This window comes from Lolium perenne, chromosome 3, assembly GCF_019359855.2.
Source record: "Lolium perenne isolate Kyuss_39 chromosome 3, Kyuss_2.0, whole genome shotgun sequence".
Lineage (NCBI taxonomy): Eukaryota > Viridiplantae > Streptophyta > Magnoliopsida > Poales > Poaceae > Lolium > Lolium perenne.
The window spans coordinates 205,099,100-205,108,613 of NC_067246.2; positions in this window are offsets into that span (position 1 = coordinate 205,099,100).

Below are 9,514 nucleotides of genomic sequence, written 5' to 3' on the forward strand. Positions count from 1 at the left end.
GTCAAGCATATTATAAATTTTCTTAGGCATAACAGAAATACTTGCACCAAGATCACATAAGGCATTACAATCAAAATCTCAAACCTTCATCTTAATGATGGGCTCCCAACCATCCTCTAGCTTTTTAGGAATAGAGGCTTCGCGCTCTAGTTTCTCTTCTCTAGCTTTTATGAGAGCATTTGTAATATGATGTGTGAAAGCCAAATTTATAGCACTAGCATTAGGACTTTTAGCAAGTTTTTGTAAGAACTTTATAACTTCAGAGATGTGGCAATCATCAAAATTCAAACCATTATAATCTAAAGCAATGGGATCATCATCCCCAATGTTGGAAAAAATTTCAGCAGCTTTATCACAGGCAATTTCAGCAGTTTTAGCAGTTTCAGGCAGTTTCTCGCGCTTTGCATTAGAAGTGGAAACATTGCTAACACCAATTCTTTTATTATTATTAGTAGGAGGTGCAGCAACATGTGTAGTATTAGCATTACTAGTGGTGGTAATAGTCCAAACTTTAGCTACATTCTTTTCTTTAGCTAGTTTTTCATTTTCTTCTCTATCCCACCTAGCACGCAGTTCAGCCATTAATCTTATATTCTCATTAATTCTAACTTGGATGGCATTTGCTGTAGTAACAATTTTATTATGATGATTTTCATTAGGCATAACTTTCGATTTCAAAAGATCAACATCAGCAGCAAGACTATCGACTTTAGAAGCAAGTATACCAATTTTCCCAAGCTTTTCTTCAACAGATTTGTTAAAAGCAGTTTGTGTACTAATAAATTCTTTAAGCATGGCTTCAAGTCCAGGGGGTGAACTCCTATTATTGTTGTAAGAATTCCCATAAGAATTACCATAGCCGTTGCCATTATTATAAGGATATGGCCTATAGTTGTTACTAGAATTGTTCCGGTAAGCATTGTTGTTGAAATTATTATTTTTAATGAAGTTTACATCAACATGTTCTTCTTGTGCAACCAATGAAGCTAATGGAACATTATTAGGATCAATATTAATCCTATCATTCACAAGCATAGACATAATAGCATCAATCTTATCACTCAAGGAAGAGGTTTCTTCGACAGAATTTACCTTCTTACCTTGTGGAGCTCTTTCCGTGTGCCATTCAGAGTAGTTGATCATCATATTATCAAGAAGCTTTGTTGCTTCACCAAGAGTGATGGACATAAAGGTACCTCCAGCAGCTGAATCCAATAAATTCCGCGAAGAAAAATTTAGTCCTGCATAGAAGGTTTGGATGATCATCCAAGTAGTCAGTCCATGGGTTGGGCAATTTTTAACCAGAGATTTCATTCTTTCCCAAGCTTGAGCAACATGTTCAGTATCTAATTGTTTAAAATTCATTATGCTACTCCTCAAAGATATAATTTTAGCAGGGGGATAATATCTACCAATAAAAGGATCCTTGCATTTAGTCCATGAATCAATACTATTCTTAGGCAGAGATAGCAACCAATCTTTAGCTCTTCCTCTTAATGAGAAAGGGAACAATTTTAATTTAATAATATCACCATCTACATCTTTATATTTTTGCATTTCACATAGTTCAACAAAATTATTAAGATGGGCAGCAGCATCATCAGAACTAATACCAGAAAATTGCTCTCGCATAACAAGATTCGAAAGCAGGTTTAATTTCAAAGAATTCTGCTGTAGTAGCAGGTGGAGCAATAGGTGTGCATAAGAAATCATTATTATTTGTGGTTGTGAAGTCACACAACTTAGTATTTTCAGGGTCGGCCATTTTAGCAACAGTAAATAAAACAAACTAGATAAAGTAAATGCAAGTAACTAATTTTTTTGTGTTTTTGATATAGCAAACAAGATAGCAAATAAAGTAAAACTAGCAACTAATTTTTTTGTATTTTGATTTAGTGCAGCAAACAAAGTAGTAAATAAAACTAAGCAAGACAAAAACAAAGTAAAGAGATTGAGAAGTGGAGACTCCCCTTGCAGCGTGTCTTGATCTCCCGGCAACGGCGCCGAGAAAAAAGAGCTTGATGGCGTGTAACTCACACGTTCGTTGGGAACCCCAAGAGGAAGGTATGATGCGCACAGCAGCAAGTTTTCCCTCAAAAAGAAACCAAGGTTTATCGAACCAGGAGGAGCCAAGAAGCACGTTGAAGGTTGATGGCGGCGGGATGTAGTGCGGCGCAACACCAGGGATTCCGGCGCCAACGTGGAACCTGCACAACACAACCAAAGTACTTTGCCCCAACGAAACAGTGAGGTTGTCAATCTCACCGGCTTGCTGTAACAAAGGATTAACCGTATTGTGTGGAAGATGATTGTTTGCAGAAAACAGTAGAACAAGTATTGCAGTAGATTGTATTTCAAGAAAGAGAATTGGACCGGGGTCCACAGTTCACTAGAGGTGTCTCTCCCATAAGACAAACAGCATGTTGGGTGAACAAATTACAGTTGGGCAATTGACAAATAAAGAGGGCATGACCATGCACATACATATCATGATGAGTATAGTGAGATTTAATTGGGCATTACGACAAAGTACATAGACCGCCATCCAGCATGCATCTATGCCTAAAAAGTCCACCTTCAGGTTATCATCCGAACCCCCTCCAGTATTAAGTTGCAAAGCAACAGACAATTGCATTAAGTATGGTGCGTAATGTAATCAACAACTGCATCCTTAGACATAGCATCAATGTTTTATCCCTAGTGGCAACAGCACAACACAACCTTAGAACTTTCTCACATCGTCCCGGTGTCAATGCAGGCATGAACCCACTATCGAGCATAAATACTCCCTCTTGGAGTTACAAGCATCTACTTGGCCAGAGCATCTACTAGTAACGGAGAGCATGCAAGATCATAAACAACACATAGATATAACTTTGATAATCAACATAACAAGTATTCTCTATTCATCGGATCCCAACAAACGCAACATATAGAATTACAGATAGATGATCTTGATCATGTTAGGCAGCTCACAAGATCCGACAATGATAGCACAATGGGGAGAAGACAACCATCTAGCTACTGCTATGGACCCATAGTCCAGGGGTAGACTACTCACACATCACACCGGAGGCGACCATGGCGGCGTAGAGTCCTCCGGGAGATGATTCCCCTCTCCGGCAGGGTGCCGGAGGCGATCTCCTGGATCCCCCGAGATGGGATCGGCGTTGGCGGCGTCTCTGGAAGGTTTTCCGTATCGTGGCTCTCGGTACTGGGGGTTTCGTCACGGAGGCTTTAAGTAGGCGGAAGGGCAAGTCAGGAGGGGGCACGGGGGCCCCACACCACAGGCCGGCGCGGCCAAGGGGGGGGGGGCGCGCCGCCCTAGGGTTTGGGCACCCCGTGGCCCCACTTCGTTTCGTCTTCGGACTTCTGGAAGCTTCGTGGCAAAATAGGCCCCTGGGCGTTGATTTCGTCCAATTCCGAGAATATTTCCTTACTAGGATTTCTGAAACCAAAAACAGCAGAAACAAAGAATCGGCACTTCAGCATCTTGTTAATAGGTTAGTTCCAGAAAATGTACGAATATGACATAAAGTGTGCATAAAACATGTAGATAACATCAATAATGTGGCATGGAACATAAGAAATTATCGATACGTTGGAGACGTATCAATTATTCTCAACTTAGACATCCATACCGGGACAACATAGACAACAGATAATGGACTCCTCTTTTATGCATAAGCATGTAACAACAATTAATAATTTTCTCATATGAGATTGAGGATATATGTCCAAAACTGAAACTTCCACCATGGATCATGGCTTTAGTTAGCGGCTCAATGTTCTTCTCTAACAATATGCATGCTTAACCATAAGGTGGTAGATCGCTCTTACTTCAGACAAGACGGACATGCATAGCAACTCACATGAAATTCAACAAAGAGTAGTTGATGGCGTCCCCAGTGAACATGGTTATCGCACAACAAGCAACTTAATAAGAGATAAAGTGCATAATTACATATTCAATACCACAATAGTTTTTAAGCTATTTGTCCCATGAGCTATATATTGCAAAGGTGAATGATGGAATTTTAAAGGTAGCACTCAAGCAATTTACTTTGGAATGGTGGAAAATACCATGTAGTAGGTAGGTATGGTGGACACAAATGGCATAGTGGTTGGCTCAAGTATTTTGGATGCATGAGAAGTATTCCCTCTCGATACAAGGTTTAGGCTAGCAAGGCTTATTTGAAACAAACACAAGGATGAACCGGTGCAGCAAAACTCACATAAAAGACATATTGAAAACATTATAAGACTCTACACCGTCTTCCTTGTTGTTCAAACTCAATACTAGAAATTATCTAGACTTTAGAGAAACCAAATATGCAAACCAAATTTTAGCATGCTCTATGTATTTCTTCATTAATGGGTGCAAAGCATATGATGCAAGAGCTTAATCATGAGCACAACAATTGCCAAGTATCACATTACCCAAGACATTAATAGCAATTACTACATGTATCATTTTCCAATTCCAACCATATAACAATTTAACGAAGAAGAAACTTCGCCATGAATACTATGAGTAGAAACTAAGGACATACTTGTCCATATGCTACAGCAGAGCGTGTCTATCTCCCATAAAGTGAATGCTAGGATCCATTTTATTCAAACAAAACAAAAAACAAAAACAAACCGACGCTCCAAGAAAAGCACATAAGATGTGATGGAATAAAAATATAGTTTCAGGGGAGGAACCTGATAATGTTGTCGATGAAGAAGGGGATGCCTTGGGCATCCCCAAGCTTAGACGCTTGAGTCTTCTTGATATATGCAGGGGTGAACCACCGGGGCATCCCCAAGCTTAGAGCTTTCACTCTCCTTGATCATGTTGCATCATACTCCTCTCTTGATCCTTGAAAACTTCCTCCACACCAAACTTAGAACAACTCATTAGAGGGTTAGCGACAATAAAAATTAACATATTCAGAGGTGACACAATCATTCTTAACACTTCTGGACATTGCATAAAGCTACTGGACATTAATGGATCAAAGAAATTCATCCAACATAGCAAAAGAGGCAATGCGAAATAAAAGGCAGAATCTGTCAAAACAGAACAGTTCGTATTGACGAATTTTATCGAGGCACCAGACTTGCTCAAATGAAAATGCTCAAATTCAATGAAAGTTGCGTACATATCTGAGGATCACTCACGTAAATTGGCATAATTTTCTGAGTTACCTACAGGGGAAAACAGCCCAGATTTGTGACAGCAAAGAAATCTGTTTCTGCGCAGTAATCCAAATCTAGTATGATCTTTTCTATCAACGGCTTTACTTGGCACAACAAAACACTAAACTAAGATAAGGAGAGGTTGCTACAGTAGTAAACAACTTCCAAGACACAAAATAAAAACAAAGTACTGTAGGTAAAAACCATGGGTTGTCTCCCATAAGCGCTTTTCTTTAACGCCTTTCAGCTAGGCGCAGAAAGTGTGTATCAAGTATTATCGAGAGATGGTGTATCGTTATCACAAGCTCCCCCATCCATGGTGGTACTAAGGGCTTTATCAATTTTAGGCCTATAGTAATATTTCTTTGGTTTAGGCACTTTAGATACATACATAAACTTTTGCTCCTTACCCACATAAGCTTTCTCCTTATATTTAAGAGAAAAAAATGTTGAACCCAAGGTTCCCATAGCTTTTTCAAGTTTGTCAATCCTATTAATTTGATCATCATGGACAACACAAGTTCCTAGAACACTAATTCTTTCATCAATTCCTCCTAAGGATTTATCAAGTTCATCAGTTTTATCAAGTAACATTTCCAATTTAGTTTCAACACTTGGAAAAATTTTCTCTATGGTTTCCAATTTTTTCATAACATCTTCAAGAGAGATTTCAGTTTTAACTTCATCAACAGGGGGTATTCCAAATAGACTCTCAATAATGCAGCTAGCTTCTAATGCAGGAGTACTTAAGAAGTTACCTCCTGCGAGACAATCAAGAACATACCTATTCCAGCTAGAGATACCAACATAAAAATTCCTGAGTAAAATAGTGGTGGAGTGTTTCTTAGTGCACCTATTATGGGCATTACTAATTCTATACCAAGCATCTCTTAAACATTCTCCCCCTTGTTGCTTAAACGTACGAACTTCAACTTCAGGTTTACTCATCCTAGTAGTAGTAAATAAAGCAAACTAGATAAAGTAAAGGCAAGTAACTAATTTTTTTTGTGTTTTTGATATAGCAAACAAGATAGTAAATAAAGTAAAACTAGCAACTAATTTTTTTGTATTTTGATTTAGTGCAGCAAACAAAGTAGTAAATAAAACTAAGCAAGACAAAAACAAAGTAAAGAGATTGAGAAGTGGAGACTCCCCTTGCAGCGTGTCTTGATCTCCCCGGCAACGGCGCCAGAAATTTGCTTGATGCGTGTGGTTGACACGTCCGTTGGGAACCCCAAGAGGAAGGTGTGATGCGCACAGCGGCAAGTTTCCCTCAGTAAGAAACCAAGGTTTAATCGAACCAGTAGGAGTCAAGAAGCACGTTGAAGGTTGATGGCGGCGGGATGTAGTGCGGCGCAACACCAGAGATTCCGGCGCCAACGTGGAACCTGCACAACACAACCAAAGTACTTTGCCCCAACGAAACAGTGAGGTTGTCAATCTCACCGGCTTGCTGTAACAAAGGATTAACCGTATTGTGTGGAAGATGATTGTTTGCAGAAAACAGTAGAACAAGTATTGCAGTAGATTGTATTTCAGTATAAAGAATTGGACCGGGGTCCACAGTTCACTAGAGGTGTCTCTCCCATAAAACAAACAGCATGTTGGGTGAACAAATTACAGTTGGGCAATTGACAAATAAAGAGGGCATGACCATGCACATACATATCATGATGAGTATAGTGAGATTTAATTGGGCATTACGACAAAGTACATAGACCGCCATCCAACTGCATCTATGCCTAAAAAGTCCACCTTCAGGTTGTCATCCGAACCCCCTCCAGTATTAAGTTGCAAAGCAACAGACAATTGCATTAAGTATGGTGCGTAATGTAATCAACAACTACATCCTTAGACATAGCATCAATGTTGTATCGCTATTGGCAACTGCACCACACAACCTTAGAACTTTCTCACACCGTCCTGTGTCAATGCAGGCATGAACCCACTATCGAGCATAAATACTCCCTCTTGGAGTTACAAGCATCTACTTGGCCAGAGCATCTACTAGTAATGGAGAGCATGCAAGATCATAAACAACACATAGATATAACTTTGATAATCAACATAACAAGTATTCTCTATTCATCGGATCCCAACAAACGCAACATATAGAATTACAGATAGATGATCTTGATCATGTTAGGCAGCTCACAAGATCCGACAATGATAGCACAATGGGGAGAAGACAACCATCTAGCTACTGCTATGGACCCATAGTCCAGGGGTAGACTACTCACTCATCACTCCGGAGGCGACCATGGCGGCGTAGAGTCCTCCGGGAGATGATTCCCCTCTCCGGCAGGGTGCCGGAGGCGATCTCCTGGATCCCCCGAGATGGGATCGGCGGCGGCGGCGTCTCTGGAAGGTTTTCCGTATCGTGGCTCTCGGTGCGGGGTTTTCGCAACGGAGGCTTTAAGTAGGCGGAAGGGCAGGTCGGGAGGCGGCACGAGGGCCCCACACCACGTGGTCGCGCGGCCAAGGGGGCCGCGCCGCCTAGGGTGTGGCCCCTCGTGGCCCCTCTTCGTCTCTTCTTCGGACTTCGGAAGCTTCGTGGCAAAATAGGACCCTGGGCGTTGATTTCGTCCAATTCCGAGAATATTTCGTTACTAGGATTTCTGAAACCAAAAACAGCAGAAAACAAAGAATCGGCACTTCGGCATCTTGTTAATAGGTTAGTTCCAGAAAATGCACGAATATGACATAAAGTGTGCATAAAACATGTAGATAACATCAATAATGTGGCATGGAACATAAGAAATTATCGATACGTCGGAGACGTATCACCTTTTTCTTTCGATCTCATGTCGCCTTTGAAACGTTGAGTAAGCTGCTGGCTCATGGGTCCCGCATGTCATCCTCTACGAACAATAAAAGTTTGCTTTCTTGGAGTTATTTTTAACCCCTAATTTCTGGCTATTTGCCTTTTTCTTTTGATCTCCTGCCCCCTCTGAAACGATGAGGACGCTGTTGGCAGGTCGGTCCCACATGTCATCCTCTATGAACAATAAAAGTTTCCTTTAATGGATTTATTTTGAACCCCTAATTAATTTCTGGATATTTCCCCTGCCGCCTTGGAATCGTTGAGGATGCTGCTGCCTCATGGGTCCCGCATGTCATCCTCTCAGAATGGTAAATGTTTCTTTTCTTGGATTTTGTTGACCGAACGATTTTTGGCTTATTTTTTCTTTCGATCACCCTGCAGCCTTTAAAACGTTGAGGACGCTTCTGGCTCACGGGTCCCACATGTCAACCTCTATGAACAATAAACGCTGAGGATGCTGCTGCCTCATGGGTCCCGCATGTCATCCTCTCAGAACGAAAATGTTTCTTTTCTTGGATTTTTTACCAACAGATTTTTGGTTTATTTTTTCTTTCCATCCCCTGTCGCCTTTAAAACGTTGACGACGCTGCTGGCTCATGGGTCCCTGATGTCAGCCTCCTCGTACAAGAAACATGTGATATCTTGATTAATTTGCAGACAATAAACAGTGTATTTCGCTCTGAGCTATTGCAAACGGATAAATTAAATCTTTATTTCTACATAAACAAACTTATATGTTGAATCTCCTTGTTTTGTGTTTTTGCGAAGCATAGGACTTTCCTGTTTTTTTAGAAAAATCCGAACTTTCCTGTTTTGGAGTGGGCTGAAATTGTACGAGTCAAAAGGCCCAGCAGGATAGTTCGAAGGCCCAGATGTCCAGATGCAGCCCAATTGAAATCTTTCTTTTCTTGGATTTTTTTCACCCCCTGATTTCTGGCTACTTCATTTTTCTTTTGGTCCTGTGCCACCTTGAAAACGTTGAGACCGCTGCTGCAAAATGGGACCCGCATGTCATCCTCTATGTACAATAAAATTTCTTTTCTTTGATTATTTTTGGCTCCTGATATTTGGTCACTTTCCTTTTTCTTTCAATCTCATGCCGACTTTGAAACGTTGAGGAAGCTGCTGGCTCATGGGTCCCGCATGTCATCCTCTGTGAACAATAAAAGTTTCCTTTGTTGGATTTATTTTTTACCCCTAATTTCTGGCTATTTGCCTTTTTTCTTTTGATCCCCTGCCCCCTTTGAAACGATGACGACGTAGCTGGCAGGTCGGTCCCACATGTCATCCTCTATGAACAATAAAGGTTTCCTTTGATAGATTTATTTTTTACCCTAATTAATTTCTGGCTATTTCCTTTTTTTATTTTGATCCTCTGCCGCCTTGGAATAGTTGAGGATGCTGCTGCCTCATGGGTCCCGCATGTCATCCTCTCAGAAAGGTAAATGTTTCATTTCTTGGATTTTGTTTACCAATTGATTTTTGGCTTATTTTTTTGTTTCGATC